Genomic DNA, 18,336 nt, shown 5'->3' on the forward strand with positions numbered 1-18,336 from the left:
ACATCACATAGGGGGCATGGCCTATGGTAATTAGTTTATGCCACTATACTTGGTTGAGAGCAGCTTAGCCACTCGCGATGTAAGGTTGCCCTAGTAAGAGCCTGCACAGAGTGCTCCAACACCTAGAGCCGACCCTGATGGCACCATATCTAGGACATCATTTTTAATGATTTTTCTAAGAATATTAGCTTAAAAAGAGAGTGTAAACTCTCAAAAGAGATTCAGAGACTACAGTGTTAACAACAACACCATGGCAGCCCATCTATGATACATTAAATAATATTTTTTCTAATTGCTATGCATATAATTTTAAATAAACAAAAAACCATTCAATAAATTGTTAAAATGAATGCATCAGGTGTCAAAAAGATATGAACTCGGATCACTGAATTCAAAGTCCAGAGTGCTTACCATTACACCATGGAACCATACCTTTTAGACATATTGAATTTTTTTTCCGAAAATGTTAGCTCGTCCTACAAGAAATGCCAAGAAGGGATTTTATCCAGCAGCAAAGTGCATGAAGACTGCGATCAATACATGACATTGACTAGAGTTAGCAGCCCTTGAAACTTGCTAAAGAACATCATAGACACATACAAAACAGAGAATTTTTAAATCCATGAATAAACAAAAATGTCATCCTTTGGCTAATGCAGCATTTCTCTATATGGCATACAGAGAAAACTTTTTCTCAAATATAGCAATATGGCAAATCTAAGAAATGCAAATTAATCAATCAGGACATTTTTTGGTGATTGAATCTACTGGGGACTAAGTTTTAAGAAGAGAAGAAGACCAGATCTTTACTCACACTAGTGCACACTGAAGAAGCAAATTCTAAAAACCAGAATATCTAAAAACCATAGCACAAGTGATGGATCACTGCATTCTTATTGCAAATTTTCTTATTTGAACTCAGATCACTGGATTCAAAGTCCAGAGTGCTCACCATTACACCATGGAACCCTTTATTACAGTGTCTTCCTCTACTAAATATAGCTGATCTTTGAAATACTGAATGTTCTCCTGTTTTAGGTACATTTGGCATTTTTGTATTTGCTGATGCTTTAATGTATGGCCAGTTCGCTCATTTGGTTAGAGCGTGGTGCTAATAATGCCAACGTCATTGTTTCGATTCCCGTACTGGCCATTTGCTTTTTCTTGTTGTCCTCCAAGAAATGCCAAGAAAAGATTTTATCCTGCGACAAAGTGCATGAAGACTGGGATGAATACATGGCATTGGCTAGAGTAAGCAGCTCTTGAAATTTGCTGGAGATCATCATAGACACATACAAAACAGAGAATTTTTAAATCCATGTTAGGAATAAACAAAAATGTCATCCTTTGGCTGATGCAGCTTTTCTCTATATGGCATACAGAGAAAACTTTTTCTCAAATATAGTTAAATCCTACCCACATTTGAACTCAGATCACTGAATTCAATGCCAAGAGTGCTCACCATTAGACCCTGGAAGCATTTATTACAGTGTCTTCCTCTACTCAATATAGCTGATCTTTGAAATACTGAATGTTCTCCTGTTTTAGGTATATTTGGCATTTTTGTATTTGCTGATGCTTTAATGTATGGCCGGTTCGCTCATTTGGTTAGAGCGTGGTGCTAATAATGCCAAGGTCATTGTTTCGATTCCAGTATGGGCCATGTGCTTTTTCTTGTTGTCCTACAAGAAATGCAAAGAAAAGATTTTATGCAGTGACAAAGTGCATGAAGACTGGGATAAATACATGGCATTGGATAGAGTTAGCAGCCCTTGAAATTGGATGGAGATCATCATAGACACATACAAAACAGAGAATTTTTAAATCCATGTTAGGAATAAACAAAAATGTCATCCTTTGGCTGATGCAGCATTTCTCTATATGGCATACAGAGAAAACTTTTTCTCAAATATAGCAATATGGCAAATCTAAGAAATGCAAAGGGAAATGAATCAATCAGGACATTTTTTTGGAGATTGCATCTACTAGGGACTACGTTTTAAGAAGACAAGAGGACCATACCTTTGCTCTCATTAGTGCACACTGAAGAAGTAAATTCTAAAAACCAGAATATCTAAAAACCATAGCACAAGTGATGGATCACTGCATTCTTATTGCAAATTTTCTTATTTCCAAATGTTTGACAAACATCTCTCCAGTTGAAAACTGATTTGAAACAGTTTCAAAATTAGTTAGGAGTAAAGAAACAACTGAAGTTGATGGGATTTATACAAAGTTTAAATATAGATAAGCTATCCTAAAACTTTGAAAATTAAACTTTAAGGAGAATGAACAAAGTTAAGTTCCACCAAGATTTGAACACAGATCACTGGATTCAAAGTTCACAGTGCTCACCATTACACCATGGAACCCTTTACTACAATGTCTTCCTCTACTCAATATAGCTGATCTTTGAAATACTGAATGTTCTCCTGTTTTAGGTACATTTGGCATTTTTGTGTTTGCTGATGCTTTAACGTATGGCCGGTTTGGTTATTTGGTTAGAGCGTGGTGCTAATAATGCCGACGTCATTGTTTCGATTCCCTTATGGGCCATGTGCTTTTTCTTGTTGTCCTACAAGAAATGCCAAGAAAAGATTTTATCCAGTGACAAAGTGCATGAAGACTGGGATGAATACATGGCATTGGCTAGAGTTAGCAGCTCTTGAAATTTGCTGGAGATCATCATAGACACATACAAAACAGAGAATTTTTAAATCCATGTTAGGAATAAACAAAAATGTCATCCTTTGGCTGATGCAACATTTCTCTATATGGCATACAGAGAAAACTTTTTCTCAAATATAGCAATATGGCAAATCTAAGAAATGCAAAGGCAAGTTAATCAATCAGGACATTTTTTTGGTGATTGAATCTACTGGGGACTAAGTTTTAAGAAGAGAAGATGACCAGACCTTTACTCTCATTAGTGCACACTGAAGAAGTAAATTCTAAAAACCAGAATATCTAAAAACCATAGCACAAGTGATGGATAACTGCATTCTTATTGCAAATTTTCTTATGTCCAAATGTTTGACAAACATCTCTCCAGTTGAAAACTGATTTGAAACAGTTTCCAAATTAGTTAGGAGTAAAGAAACAACTGAAGTTGATCGGATTTATACAAAGTTTAAATATAGATAAGCTATCCTAAAACTTTGAAAATTTAACTTTAAGGAAAATGAACAAAGTTAGGTTCCACCGAGATTTGAACTCAGATAACTGGATTCAAAGTCCAGAGTGCTCACCATTACACCATGGAACCCTTTAATACAGTGTCTTCCTCTACTAAATATAGCTGATCTTTGAAATACTGAATGTTCTCCTGTTAGGTACATTTGGCACTTTTGTGTTTGCTGATGTGTTAATGTATGGCCAGTTCGCTCATTAGGTTAGAGCATGGTGCTAATTATGCCAAGGTCATTATTTCGATTCCCGTATGGGCCATGTGCTTTTTCTTGTTGTCCTACAAGAAATGCCAAGAAAAGATTTTATCCAGTGACAAAGTGCATGAAGACTGGGATAAATACTTGGCATTGGCTAGAGTTAGCAGCCCTTGAAATTGGATGGAGATCATCATAGACACATACAAAACAGAGAATTTGTAAATCCATGTTCGGAATAAACAAAAATGTCATCCTTTGGCTGATGCAGCATTTCTCTATATGGCATACAGAGAAAACTTTTTCTTAAATATAGCAATATGGCAAATCTAAGAAATGCAAAGGGAAATGAATCAATCAGGACATTTTTTTGGAGATTGCATCTACTAGGGACTACGTTTTAAGAAGACAAGAGGACCATACATTTGCTCTCATTAGTGCACACTGAAGAAGTAAATTCTAAAAACCAGAATATCTAAAAACCATAGCACAAGTGATGGATCACTGCATTCTTATTGCAAATTTTCTTATTTCCAAATGTTTGACAAACATCTCTCCAGTTGAAAACTGATTTGAAACAGTTTCAAAATTAGTTAGGAGTAAAGAAACAACTGAAGTTGATGGGATTTATACAAATTTAAATATAGATAAGCTATCCTAAAACGTTGAAAATTAAACTTTAAGGAAAATGAACAAAGTTAGGTTCCACCGAGATTTGAACTCGGATTACTGGAATCAAATTCCAGAGTGCTCACCATTACATCATGGAACCCTTATTTGCAATTCCTTCCTCTACTCAATAGAGCTGATCTTTGAAATACTGAATGTTCTCCTGTTTTAGGTATATTTGGCATTTTTGTGTTTGCTGATGATTTTAAGTGTGGCCGGTTAGCTCAGTTGGTTAGAACGTAGTGCTAGTAATGCCATGGTCATGGGTTTGATCGCGAGTTAGTAGATCTTGAAATTTGCTGGAGATCATCATAGACACATACAAAACAGAGAATTTTTAAATCCATGTTAGGAATAAACAAAAATGTCATCCTTTGGCTGATGCAGCATTTCTCTATATGGCATACAGAGAAAATGTTTTCTCAAATATAGCAATATGGCAAATCTAAGAAATGCAAAGGCAAATTAATCAATCAGGACATTTTTTTGGTGATTGAATCTACTGGGGACTAAGATTTAAGAAGAGAAGAAGACCAGACCTTTACTCTCATTAGTGCACACTGAAGAAGCAAATTCTAAAAACCAGAATATCTGAAAACCATAGCACAAATGATGGATTACTGCATTCTTATTGCAACTTTTCTTATTTCCAAATGTTTAACAAACAACTCTCCAGTTTAAAACTAATTTGAAACAGTTTCAAAATTAGTTTGGAGTAAAGAAACAACTGAAGTTGATGGGATTTATTGAAAGTTTAAATATAGATAAGCTATCCTAATTCTTTGAAAATTAAACATTAAGGAAAATGAACACAGTTAGGTTCCACCGAGGTTTGAACTCAGATCACTGCATTCAAAGTCCAGAGTGCTCACCATTACACCATGGAACCCTTTATTGCAATGTCTTCCTCTACTCAATATAGCTGATCTTTGAAATACTGAATGTTCTCCTGTTTTAGGTACCTTTGGCATTTTTGTGTTTGCTGATGCTTTAATGTATGGCACGTTCGCTCATTTGGTTAGAGCGTGGTGCTAATAATGCCAACGTCATTGTTTCGATTCCCGTATGGGCCATGTGCTTTTCTTGTTGTCCTACTAGAAATGCCGAGAAAAGATTTTATCATGCGACAAAGTGCATGACGACTGGGACGAATACATGGCATTGGCTAGATTTAGCAGCTCTTGAAATTTGCTGGAGATCATCATAGACACATACAAAACAGAGAATTTGTAAATCCATGTTAGGAATAAACAAAAATGTCATCCTTTGGCTGATGCAGCATTTCTCTATATGGCATACAGAGAAAACTTTTTCTCAAATATAGCAATATGGCAAATCTAAGAAATGCAAAGGCAAATTAATCAATCAGGACATTTTTTTGGACATTGAATTTACTGGGGACTAAGTTTTAAGAAGACAAGAAGACCATACCTTTGCTCTCATTAGTGCACACTGAAGAAGTAAATTCTAAAAACCAGAATATCTAAAAACCATAGCACAAGTGATGGATCACTGCATTCTTATTGCAAGTTTTCTTATGTCCAAATGTTTGACAAACATCTCTCCAGTTGAAAACTGATTAGTAACAGTTTCAAAATTAGTTAGGAGTAAAGAAACAACTGAAGTTGATGGGATTTATACAAAGTTTAAATATAGATAAGCTATCCTAAAACTTTGAAAATTAAACTTTAAGGAAAATTAACAAAGTTAGGTTCCACCAAGATTTGAACTCGGATCACTGGATTCAAAGTCCAGAGTGCTCACCATTACACCATGGAACCCTTTACTACAATGTCTTCATCTACTCAAAATAGCTGATCTTTGAAATACTGATTGTTCTCCTGTTTTAGGTACATTTGTCATTTTTGTGTTTGCTGATGCTTTAACGTATGGCCGGTTTGGTTATTTGGTTAGAGCGTGGTGCTAATAATGCCGACGTCATTGTTTCGATTCCCTTATGGGCCATGTGCTTTTTCTTATTGTCTTACAAGAAATGCCAAGAAAAGATTTTATCCAGTGACAAAGTGCATGAAGACTGGTATGAATACATGGCATTGGCTAGAGTTAGCAGCTCTTGAAATTTGCTGGAGATCATCATAGACACATACAAAACAGAGAATTTTTAAATCCATGTTAGGAATAAACAAAAATGTCATCCTTTGGCTGATGCAACATTTCGCTATATGGCATACAGAGAAAACTTTTTCGCAAATATAGCAATATGGCAAATCTAAGAAATGCAAAGGCAAGTTAATCAATCAGGACATTTTTTTGGTGATTGAATCTACTGGGGACTAAGTTTTAAGAAGAGAAGAAGACCAGACCTTTACTCTCATTAGTGCACACTGAAGAAGCAAATTCTAAAAACCAGAATATCTAAAAACCATAGCACAAATGATGGATTACTGCATTCTTATTGCAACTTTTCTTATATCCAAATGTTTGACAAACATCTCTCCAGTTTAAAACTAATTTGAAACAGATTCAAAATTCGTTTGGAGTAAAGAAACCACTGAAGTTGATGGGATTTATTGAAAGTTTAAATATAGATAAGCTACCCTAAAATTCTGAAAATTAAACTTTAAGGAAAATGAACACAGTTAGGTTCCACCGAGGTTTGAACTCAGATCACTAGATTCAAAGTCCACAGTGCTCACCATTACACCATGGAACCCTTTATTACAATGTCTTCCTCTACTCAATATAGCTGATCTTTGAAATACTGAATGTTCTCCTGTTTTAGGTACATTTGGCATTTTTGTGTTTGCTGATGCTTTAATGTATGGCAGGTTTACTCATTTGGTTAGAGTGTGATGCTAATAATGCCGACGTCATTGTTTCGATTCCCGTATGGGCCATGTGCTTTTTCTTATTGTCCTACAAGAAATGCCAAGAAAAGATTTTATCCAGTGACAAAGTGCATGAAGACTGGGATAAATACATGGCATTGGCTAGAGTTAGCAGCTCTTGAAATTTGCTGGAGATCATCATAGACACATACAAAACAGAGAATTTTTAAATCCATGTTAGGAATAAACAAAAATGTCTTCCTTTGGCTGATGGAGTATTTCTCTATATGGCATACAGAGAAAACTTTTCCTCAAATATAGCAATATGGCAAATCTAAGAAATGCAAAGGCAAATTAATCAATCAGGACATTTTTTTGGTGATTGAATCTACTGGGGACTAAGTTTTAAAAAGAGAAGAAGACCAGACTTTTACTCTCATTAGTGCACACTGAAGAAGCAAATTCTAAAAACCAGAATATCTAAAAACCATAGCACAAGTGATGGAACACTGCATTCTTATTGCAACTTTTCTTATTTTCAAATGTTTGACAAACATCTCTCCAGTTGAAAACTAATTTGAAACAGTTTCAAAATTAGTTAGGATTAAAGAAACCTCTGAAGTTGATGGGATTTATACAAAGTTTAAATATAGATAAGCTATCCTAAAACTTTGAAAATTAAACTTTAAGGAAAATGAATAAGCTTAGGCCCCACCGAGATTTGAACTCGGATCACTGGATTCAAAGTCCAGAGTGCTCAACATTACACCATGGAAACCTTTATTACAAAGTCTTCCTCTACTCAATATAGCTGATCTTTGAAATACTGAATGTTCTCCTGTTTTAGGTACATTTGGCATTTTTGTGTTTGCTGATGCGTTAATGTATGGCCCGTTCGCTCATTTGGTTAGAGCGTGGTGCAAATAATGCCAACGTCATTGTTTCAATTCCCGAATGGGCCATGTGCTATTTCTTGTTGTCCTACAAGAAATGCCAAGAAAAGATTTTATCCAGCGACAAAGTGCATGAAGACTGGGATGAATACATGGCATTGGCTAGAGTTAGCAGCCCTTGAAATTTGCTGGAGATCATCATAGACACATACAAAACAGAGAATTTGTAAATTCATGTTAGGAATAAACAAAAATGTCATCCTTTGGCTGATGCAGCATTTCTCTATATGGCATACAGAGAAAACTTTTTCTCAAATATAGCAATATGGCAAATCTAAGAAATGCAAAGGCAAATGAATCAATCAGGACATTTTTTTGGAGATTGAATCTACTGGGGACTAAGTTTTAAGAAGACAAGAGGACCATAAATTTGCTCTCATTAGTGCACACTGAAGAAGCAAATTCTAAAAACCAGAATATCTAAAAACCATAGCAAAAGTGATGGATCATTGCATTCTTATTGCAACTTTTCTTATTTCCAAATGTTTGACAAACATCTCTCCAGTTGAAAAATGATTTGAAACAGTTTCAAAATTAGTTAGGAGTAAAGAAACCACTGAAGTTGATGGGTTTTATACAAAGTTTAAATATACATAAGCTATCCTAATACTTTGAAAATTAAACTTTAAGGAAAATGAACAAAGTTAGGTCCCACCGAGATTTGAAATTGGATCACTGGATTCAAAGTCCAGAGTGCTCACCAATACACCATGGAACCCTTTATTAAAAAGTGTTCCTCTACTCAATATTGCTGATCTTTGAAATACTGAATGTTCTCCTGTTTTAGGTACATTTGGCATTTTTGTGTTTGCTGATGCATTAATGTATGGCCGGTTCACTCATTTGGTTAGAGCATGGTGCTAATAATGCCAACGTCATTGTTTCGATTCCGGTATGGGCCATGTGCTTTTTCTTGTTGTCCTACAAGAAATGCCAAGAAAGGATTTTATCCAGCAACAAAGTGCATGAAGACTGGGATCAATACTTGGCATTGGCTAGAGTTAGCAGCATTTGAAACTTGCTAGAGAACATCATAGAAACATACAAAAGAGAGAATTTTTAAATCCATGTTAGGAATAAACAAAAATGTCATCCTTTGGCTAATGCAGCATTTCTCTATATGGCATACAGAGAAAACTTTTTCTTAAATATAGCAATATGGCAAATCTAAGAAATACAAAAGCAAATTAATCAATCAGGACATTTTCTTGGTGATTTAATATCCTGGGGAGTAAGTTTTAAGAAGAGAAGAAGACCAGACCTTTACTCTCATTAGTGCACACTGAAGAAGCAAATTCTAAAAACCAGAATATCTAAAAACCATAGCACAAGTGATGGATCACTGCATTCTTATTGCAACTTTTCTTATTTCCAAATGTTTGACAAACATCTCTCCAGTTGAAAACTGATTTGAACAGTTTTAAAATAGGTTTAGAGTAAATAAACCACTGAAGTTGAAAGGATTTATACAAAGTTTAAATATAGATAAGTTATCATGAATCTTTGAAAATTCAACTTTAAGGAAAATGAACAAAGTTAGGTCACACAGAGATTTGAACTCGGATCACTGGATTCAAAGTCCAGAGTGCTCACCATTACACCATAGAACCCTTTATTATAGAATCTTCCTCTACTCAATATAGCTGATCTTTGAAATACTGAATGTTCTCCTGTTTTAGGTACATTTGGCATTTTTGTGTTTGCTGATGCTTTTATGTATGGCTGGTTTGCTCGGTTGGTTAGAGCGTGGAGCTAATAACGCCAAGGTCACGGGATTGATCCCCATATAGGCCATGTGCTTTTTCTTGTTGTCCTACAAGAAATGCCAAGAAAGGATTTTATCCAGCAACAAAGTGCATGAAGACTGGGATGAACACATGGCATTGGCTAGAGTTAGCAAACCTTGAAACTTGCTATAGAGCATGATAGACACAAACAAACAGAGAATTTTTAAATCCATGTTAGGAATAAACAAAAATGTCATCCTTTGGCTGATGCAGCATTTCTCTATATGGCATACAGAGAAAATGTTTTCTCAAATATAGCAATATGGCAAATCTAAGAAATGCAAAGGCAACTTAATCAATCAGGACATTTTTTTGGTGATTGAATCTACTGGGGACTAAGTTTTAAGAAGAGAAGAAGACCAGACCTTTACTCTAATTAGTGCACACTGAAGAAGTAAATTCTAAAAACCAGAATATCTAAAAACCATAGCACAAGTGATGGATTACTGCATTCTTATTGCAAATTTTCTTATTTCCAAATGTTTGACAAACATCTCTCCAGTTGAAAAATGATTTGAAACAGTTTCAAAATTAGTTAGGAGTAAAGAAACCACTGAAGTTGATGGGTTTTATACAAAGTTTAAATATACATAAGCTATCCTAATACTTTGAAAATTAAACTTTAAGGAAAATGAACAAAGTTAGGTCCCACCGAGATTTGAAATTGGATCACTGGATTCAAAGTCCAGAGTGCTCACCAATACACCATGGAACCCTTTATTAAAAAGTGTTCCTCTACTCAATATTGCTGATCTTTGAAATACTGAATGTTCACCTGTTTTAGGTACATTTGGCATTTTTGTGTTTGCTGATGCATTAATGTATGGCCGGTTCACTCATTTGGTTAGAGCATGGTGCTAATAATGCCAACGTCATTGTTTCGATTCCGGTATGGGCCATGTGCTTTTTCTTGTTGTCCTACAAGAAATGCCAAGAAAAGATTTTATCCAGCGACAAAGTGCATGAAGACTGGGATGAATACATGGCATTGGCTAGAGTTAGCAGCTCTTGAAATTTGCTGGAGATCATCATAGACACATACAAAACAGAGAATTTTTAAATCCATGTTAGGAATAAACAAAAATTTCATCCTTTGGCTGATGGAGAATTTCTCTATATGGCATACACAGAAAACTTTTCCTCAAATATAGCAATATGGCAAATCTAAGAAATGCAAAGGCAAATTAATCAATCAGGAAATTTTTTGGTGATTGAATCTACTGGGGACTAAGTTTTAAGAAGAGAAGAAGACCAGAACTTTACTCTCATTACTGCACACTGAAGAAGCAAATTCTAAAAACCAGAATATCTAAAAACCATAGCACAAGTGATGGATCACTGCATTCTTATTGCAACTTTTCTTATTTTCAAATGTTTGTCAAACATCTCTCCAGTTGAAAACTGATTTGAAACTGTTTCAAAATTAGTTAGGATTAAAGAAACATCTGAAGTTGATGGGATTTATACAAAGTTTAAATATAGATAAGCTATCCTAAAACTTTGAAAATGAAACTTTAAGGAAAATGAACAAAGTTCGGTCCCACCAAGATTTGAACTCAGCTCACTGGATTCAAAGTCCAGAGTGCTCACCACTACACCATGGAACCCTTTATTTCAAAGGCTTCCTCTACTCAATATAGCTGATGTTTGAAATACTGAATGTTCTCCTGTTTTAGGTACATTTGGCATTTTTCTGTTTGCAGATGCTTTTATGTTTGGCCGGTTCGCTCAGTTGGTTAGAGCGTGGAGCTAATAACGCCAAGGTCACGGGATTGATCCCCATATAGGCCATGTGCTTTAACTTGTTGTCCTACAAGAAATGCCAAGAAAGGATTTTATCCAGCAACAAAGTGCATGAAGACTGGGATCAATACTTGGCATTGGCTAGAGTTAGCAGCATTTGAAACTTGCTAGAGAACATCATAGAAACATACAAAAGAGAGAATTTTTAAATCCATGTTAGGAATAAACAAAAATGTCATCCTTTGGCTAATGCAGCATTTCTCTATATGGCATACAGAGAAAACTTTTTCTCAAATATATCAATATGGCAATTCTAAGAAATACAAAAGCAAATTAATCAATCAGGACATTTTCTTGGTGATTTAATATCCTGGGGAGTAAGTTTTAAGAAGAGAAGAAGACCAGACCTTTACTCTCATTAGTGCACACTGAAGAAGCAAATTCTAAAAACCAGAATATCTAAAAACCATAGCACAAGTGATGGATCACTGCATTCTTATTGCAACTTTTCTTATTTCCAAATGTTTGACAAACATCTCTCCAGTTGAAAACTGATTTGAACAGTTTTAAAATAGGTTTAGAGTAAATAAACCACTGAAGTTGAAAGGATTTATACAAAGTTTAAATATAGATAAGTTATCATGAATCTTTGAAAATTCAACTTTAAGGAAAATGAACAAAGTTAGATCCCACCGAGATTTGAACTCGGATCACTGGATTCAAAGTCCAGAGTACTCACCATTACACCATAGAACCCTTTATTACAGAATCTTCCTCTACTCAATATAGCTGATCTTTGAAATACTAAATGTTCTCATGTTTTAGGTACATTTGGCACTTTTGTGTTTGCTGATGTTTTTATGTATGGCTGGTTCACTCAGTTGGTTAGAGCGTGGAGCTAATAATGCCAAGGTCACGGGTTTGATCCCCTTATAGGCCATGTGCTTTTTCTTGTTGTCCTTCTAGAAATGCCAAGAAAGGATTATATTCAGCAACAAAGTGCATGAAGACTGGGAACAACACATGGCATTGGCTAGAGTTAGCAGCCCTTGAAACTTGCTAGAGAACATCATAGACCCATACAAAACAGAGAATTTTTAAATCCATGTTAGGAATAAACAAAAATGTCATCCTTTGGCTGATGCAGCATTTCTCTATATGGCATACAGAGAAAACTTTTTCTCAAATATAGCAATATGGCAAATCGAAGAAATGCGAAGGCAACTTAATCAATCAGGACATTTTTTTGGTGATTGAATCTACAGGGGACTAAGTTTTAAGAAGAGAAGAAGACCAGACCTTTACTCTAATTAGTGCACACTGAAGAAGTAAATTCTAAAAACCAGAATATCTAAAAACCATAGCACAAGTGATGGATTACTGCATTCTTATTTCAAATTTTCTTATTTCCAAATGTTTGACAAACATCTCTCCAGTTGAAAACTGATTTGAAACAGTTTCAAAATTAGTTTGGAGTAAAGAAACCTCTGAAGTTGATGGGATTTATAGAAAGTTTCAATATAGATATGCTATCCTAAAACTTTGAAAATTAAACTTTAAGAAAATTGAACAAAGTTAGGTCCCACCGAGATTTGAACTCAGATCACTGGATTCAAAGTCCAGAGTACTCACCATTACAGCATAGAACCCTTTATTATAGAGTCTTCCTCTACTCAATATAGCTGATCTTTGAAATACTGAATGTTCTCCTGTTTTAGGTACATTTGGCATTTTTGTGTTTGCTGATGCTTTTATGTATGGCTAGTTCACTCAGTTGGTTAGAGCATGGAGCTAATAACGCCAAGGTTACGGGATTGATCCCCATATAGGCCATGTGCTTTTTCTTGTTGTCCTACAAGAAATGCCAAGAAAGGATTTTATCCAGCAACAAAGTGCATGAAGACTGGGATGAACACATGGCATTGGCTAGAGTTAGCAAACCTTGAAACTTGCTAGAGAGCATCATAGACACATACAAAACAGAGAATTTTTAAATCCATGTTAGAAATAAACAAAAATGTCATCCTTTGGCTGATACAGCATTTCTCTATATGGCATACAGAGAAAACTTTTTCTCAAATATAGCAATATGGCAAATCTAAGAAATGCAAAGGCAACTTAATCAATCAGGACATTTTTTTGGTGATTGAATCTACTGGGGACTAAGTTTAAAGAAGAGAAGAAGACCAGACCTTTACTCTAATTAGTGCACACTGAAGAAGTAAATTCTAAAAACCAGAATATCTAAAAACCATAGCACAAGTGATGGATTACTGCATTCTTATTTCAAATTTTCTTATTTCCAAATGTTTGACAAACATCTCTCCAGTTGAAAACTGATTTGAAACAGTTTCAAAATTAGTTTGGAGTAAAGAAACCACTGAAGTTGATGGGATTTATAGAAAGTTTCAATATAGATATGCTATCCTAAAACTTTGAAAATTAAACTTTAAGAAAATTGAACAAAGTAAGGTCCCACCGAGATTTGAACTCGGATCACTGGATTCAAAGTCCAGAGTACTCACCATTACAGCATAGAACCCTTTATTATAGAGTCTTCCTCTACTCAATATAGCTGATCTTTGAAATACTGAATGTTCTCCTGTTTTAGGTACATTTGGCATTTTTGTGTTTGCTGATGCTTTTATGTATGGCTAGTTCACTCAGTTGGTTAGAGCATGGAGCTAATAACGCCAAGGTTACGGGTTTGATCCCCTTATAGGCCATGTGCTTTTTCTTGTTGTCCTTCTAGAAATGCCAAGAAAGGATTATATTCAGCAACAAAGTGCATGAAGACTGGGAACAACACATGGCATTGGCTAGAGTTAGCAGCCCTTGAAACTTGCTAGAGAACATCATAGACCCATACAAAACAGAGAATTTTTAAATCCATGTTAGGAATAAACAAAAATGTCATCCTTTGGCTGATGCAGCATTTCTCTATATGGCATACAGAGAAAATGTTTTCTCAAATATAGCAATATGGCAAATCTAAGAAATGCAAAGGCAACTTAATCAATCAGGACATTTTTTTGGTGATTGAATCTACTGGGGACTAAGTTTTAAGAAGAGAAGAAGACCAGACCTTTACTCTAATTAGTGCACACTGAAGAAGTAAATTCTAAAAACCAGAATATCTAAAAACCATAGCACAAGTGATGGATTACTGCATTCTTATTGCAAATTTTCTTATTTCCAAATGTTTGACAAACATCTCTCCAGTTGAAAACTGATTTGAAACAGTTTCAAAATGAGTTTGGAGTAAAGAAACCACTGAAGTTGATGGGATTTATAGAAAGTTTCAATATAGATATGCTATCCTAAATCTTTGAAAATTAAACTTTAAGGAAATTGAACAAAGTTAGGTCCCACCGAGATTTGAACTCGGATCACTGGATTCAAAGTCCAGATTACTCACCATTACAGCATAGAACCCTTTATTATAGAGTCTTCCTCTACTCAATATAGCTGATCTTTGAAATACTGAATGTTCTCCTGTTTTAGGTACATTTGGCATTTTTGTGTTTGCTGATGCTTTTATGTATGGCTAGTTCACTCAGTTGGTTAGAGCATGGAGCTAATAAAGCCAAGGTTACGGGATTGATCCCCATATAGGCCATGTGCTTTTTCTTGTTGTCCTACAAGAAATGCCAAGAAAGGATTTTATCCAGCAACAAAGTGCATGAAGACTGGGATGAACACATGGCATTGGCTAGAGTTAGCAAACCTTTAAACTTGCTAGAGAGCATCATAGACACATACAAAACAGAGAATTTTAAATCCATGTTAGAAACAAACAAAAATGTCATCCTTTGGCTGATGCAGCATTTCTCTATATGGCATACAGAGAAAACTTTTTCTCAAATATAGCAATATGGCAAATCTAAGAATTCCAAAGGCAACTTAATCAATCAGGACATTTTTTTGGTGATTGAATCTACTGGGGACTAAGTTTTAAGAAGAGAAGAGAACCAGACCTTTACTCTAATTAGTCCACACTGAAGAAGTAAATTCTAAAAACCAGAATATCTAAAAACCATAGCACAAGTGATGGATTACTGCATTCTTATTTCAAATTTTCTTATTTCCAAATGTTTGACAAACATCTCTCCAGTTGAAAACTGATTTGAAACAGTTTCAAAATTAGTTTGGAGTAAAGAAACCACTGAAGTTGATGGGATTTATAGAAAGTTTCAATATAGATATGCTATCCTAAAACTTTGAAAATTAAACTTTAAGGAAATTGAACAAAGTTAGATCCCACCGAGATTTGAACTCGGATCACTGGATTCAAAGTCCAGAGTACTCACCATTACACCATAGAACCCTTTATTATAGAATCTTCCTCTACTCAATATAGCTGATCTTTGAAATACTAAATGTTCTCATGTTTTAGGTACATTTGGCACTTTTGTGTTTGCTGATGTTTTTATGTATGGCTGGTTCACTCAGTTGGTTAGAGCGTGGAGCTAATAATGCCAAGGTCACGGGTTTGATCCCCTTATAGGCCATGTGCTTTTTCTTGTTGTCCTTCTAGAAATGCCAAGAAAGGATTATATTCAGCAACAAAGTGCATGAAGACTGGGAACAACACATGGCATTGGCTAGAGTTAGCAGCCCTTGAAACTTGCTAGAGAACATCATAGACCCATACAAAACAGAGAATTTTTAAATCCATGTTAGGAATAAACAAAAATGTCATCCTTTGGCTGATGCAGCATTTCTCTATATGGCATACAGAGAAAACTTTTTCTCAAATATAGCAATATGGCAAATCGAAGAAATGCGAAGGCAACTTAATCAATCAGGACATTTTTTTGGTGATTGAATCTACAGGGGACTAAGTTTTAAGAAGAGAAGAAGACCAGACCTTTACTCTAATTAGTGCACACTGAAGAAGTAAATTCTAAAAACCAGAATATCTAAAAACCATAGCACAAGTGATGGATTACTGCATTCTTATTTCAAATTTTCTTATTTCCAAATGTTTGACAAACATCTCTCCAGTTGAAAACTGATTTGAAAAAGTTTCAAAATTAGTTTGGAGTAAAGAAACCTCTGAAGTTGATGGGATTTATAGAAAGTTTCAATATAGATATGCTATCCTAAAACTTTGAAAATTAAACTTTAAGAAAATTGAACAAAGTTAGGTCCCACCGAGATTTGAACTCAGATCACTGGATTCAAAGTCCAGAGTACTCACCATTACAGCATAGAACCCTTTATTATAGAGTCTTCCTCTACTCAATATAGCTGATCTTTGAAATACTGAATGTTCTCCTGTTTTAGGTACATTTGGCATTTTTGTGTTTGCTGATGCTTTTATGTATGGCTAGTTCACTCAGTTGGTTAGAGCATGGAGCTAATAACGCCAAGGTTACGGGATTGATCCCCATATAGGCCATGTGCTTTTTCTTGTTGTCCTACAAGAAATGCCAAGAAAGGATTTTATCCAGCAACAAAGTGCATGAAGACTGGGATGAACACATGGCATTGGCTAGAGTTAGCAAACCTTGAAACTTGCTAGAGAGCATCATAGACACATACAAAACAGAGAATTTTTAAATCCATGTTAGAAATAAACAAAAATGTCATCCTTTGGCTGATACAGCATTTCTCTATATGGCATACAGAGAAAACTTTTTCTCAAATATAGCAATATGGCAAATCTAAGAAATGCAAAGGCAACTTAATCAATCAGGACATTTTTTTGGTGATTGAATCTACTGGGGACTAAGTTTAAAGAAGAGAAGAAGACCAGACCTTTACTCTAATTAGTGCACACTGAAGAAGTAAATTCTAAAAACCAGAATATCTAAAAACCATAGCACAAGTGATGGATTACTGCATTCTTATTTCAAATTTTCTTATTTCCAAATGTTTGACAAACATCTCTCCAGTTGAAAACTGATTTGAAACAGTTTCAAAATTAGTTTGGAGTAAAGAAACCACTGAAGTTGATGGGATTTATAGAAAGTTTCAATATAGATATGCTATCCTAAAACTTTGAAAATTAAACTTTAAGAAAATTGAACAAAGTTAGGTCCCACCGAGATTTGAACTCGGATCACTGGATTCAAAGTCCAGAGTACTCACCATTACAGCATAGAACCCTTTATTATAGAGTCTTCCTCTACTCAATATAGCTGATCTTTGAAATACTGAATGTTCTCCTGTTTTAGGTACATTTGGCATTTTTGTGTTTGCTGATGCTTTTATGTATGGCTAGTTCACTCAGTTGGTTAGAGCATGGAGCTAATAACGCCAAGGTTACGGGTTTGATCCCCTTATAGGCCATGTGCTTTTTCTTGTTGTCCTTCTAGAAATGCCAAGAAAGGATTATATTCAGCAAAAAAGTGCATGAAGACTGGGAACAACACATGGCATTGGCTAGAGTTAGCAGCCCTTGAAACTTGCTAGAGAACATCATAGACCCATACAAAACAGAGAATTTTTAAATCCATGTTAGGAATAAACAAAAATGTCATCCTTTGGCTGATGCAGCATTTCTCTATATGGCATACAGAGAAAACTTTTTCTCAAATATAGCAATATGGCAAATCGAAGAAATGCGAAGGCAACTTAATCAATCAGGACATTTTTTTGGTGATTGAATCTACAGGGGACTAAGTTTTAAGAAGAGAAGAAGACCAGACCTTTACTCTAATTAGTGCACACTGAAGAAGTAAATTCTAAAAACCAGAATATCTAAAAACCATAGCACAAGTGATGGATTACTGCATTCTTATTTCAAATTTTCTTATTTCCAAATGTTTGACAAACATCTCTCCAGTTGAAAACTGATTTGAAACAGTTTCAAAATTAGTTTGGAGTAAAGAAACCACTGAAGTTGATGGGATTTATAGAAAGTTTCAATATAGATATGCTATCCTAAAACTTTGAAAATTAAACTTTAAGAAAATTGAACAAAGTTAGGTCCCACCGAGATTTGATCTCGGATCACTGGATTCAAAGTCCAGAGTACTCACCATTACAGCATAGAACCCTTTAT

General features: G+C 35.0%; 9 non-coding genes across 9 annotated transcripts; all 9 read right to left on the minus strand.

Annotated features, from left to right (window-relative positions):
• Positions 1-3,193: 3,193 nt before the first annotated feature.
• TRNAQ-UUG (transfer RNA glutamine (anticodon UUG)) lies at positions 3,194-3,265 on the minus strand. Its single transcript has one exon. It is a non-coding gene; the product is annotated as a tRNA-Gln (tRNA).
• A 1,604-nt stretch (positions 3,266-4,869) lies between these two features.
• TRNAQ-UUG (transfer RNA glutamine (anticodon UUG)) lies at positions 4,870-4,941 on the minus strand. The gene has a single exon. It is a non-coding gene; the product is annotated as a tRNA-Gln (tRNA).
• Positions 4,942-5,761: 820 nt separating this feature from the next.
• TRNAQ-UUG (transfer RNA glutamine (anticodon UUG)) lies at positions 5,762-5,833 on the minus strand. Its single transcript has one exon. It is a non-coding gene; the product is annotated as a tRNA-Gln (tRNA).
• Positions 5,834-7,547: 1,714 nt separating this feature from the next.
• Positions 7,548-7,620, minus strand: TRNAQ-UUG (transfer RNA glutamine (anticodon UUG)). Its single transcript has one exon. It is a non-coding gene; the product is annotated as a tRNA-Gln (tRNA).
• A 3,496-nt stretch (positions 7,621-11,116) lies between these two features.
• TRNAQ-UUG (transfer RNA glutamine (anticodon UUG)) lies at positions 11,117-11,188 on the minus strand. The gene has a single exon. It is a non-coding gene; the product is annotated as a tRNA-Gln (tRNA).
• An 820-nt stretch (positions 11,189-12,008) lies between these two features.
• Positions 12,009-12,080, minus strand: TRNAQ-UUG (transfer RNA glutamine (anticodon UUG)). Its single transcript has one exon. It is a non-coding gene; the product is annotated as a tRNA-Gln (tRNA).
• A 1,714-nt stretch (positions 12,081-13,794) lies between these two features.
• TRNAQ-UUG (transfer RNA glutamine (anticodon UUG)) lies at positions 13,795-13,866 on the minus strand. The gene has a single exon. It is a non-coding gene; the product is annotated as a tRNA-Gln (tRNA).
• Positions 13,867-15,579: 1,713 nt separating this feature from the next.
• On the minus strand, positions 15,580-15,651 carry TRNAQ-UUG (transfer RNA glutamine (anticodon UUG)). The gene has a single exon. It is a non-coding gene; the product is annotated as a tRNA-Gln (tRNA).
• A 1,714-nt stretch (positions 15,652-17,365) lies between these two features.
• On the minus strand, positions 17,366-17,437 carry TRNAQ-UUG (transfer RNA glutamine (anticodon UUG)). Its single transcript has one exon. It is a non-coding gene; the product is annotated as a tRNA-Gln (tRNA).
• Between the last annotated feature and the right edge of the window lie 899 nt (positions 17,438-18,336).

The sequence above is a fragment of the Taudactylus pleione genome, unplaced genomic scaffold, assembly GCF_031769625.1.
Source record: "Taudactylus pleione unplaced genomic scaffold, aTauple2 ptg000085l, whole genome shotgun sequence".
NCBI lineage: Eukaryota > Metazoa > Chordata > Amphibia > Anura > Myobatrachidae > Taudactylus > Taudactylus pleione.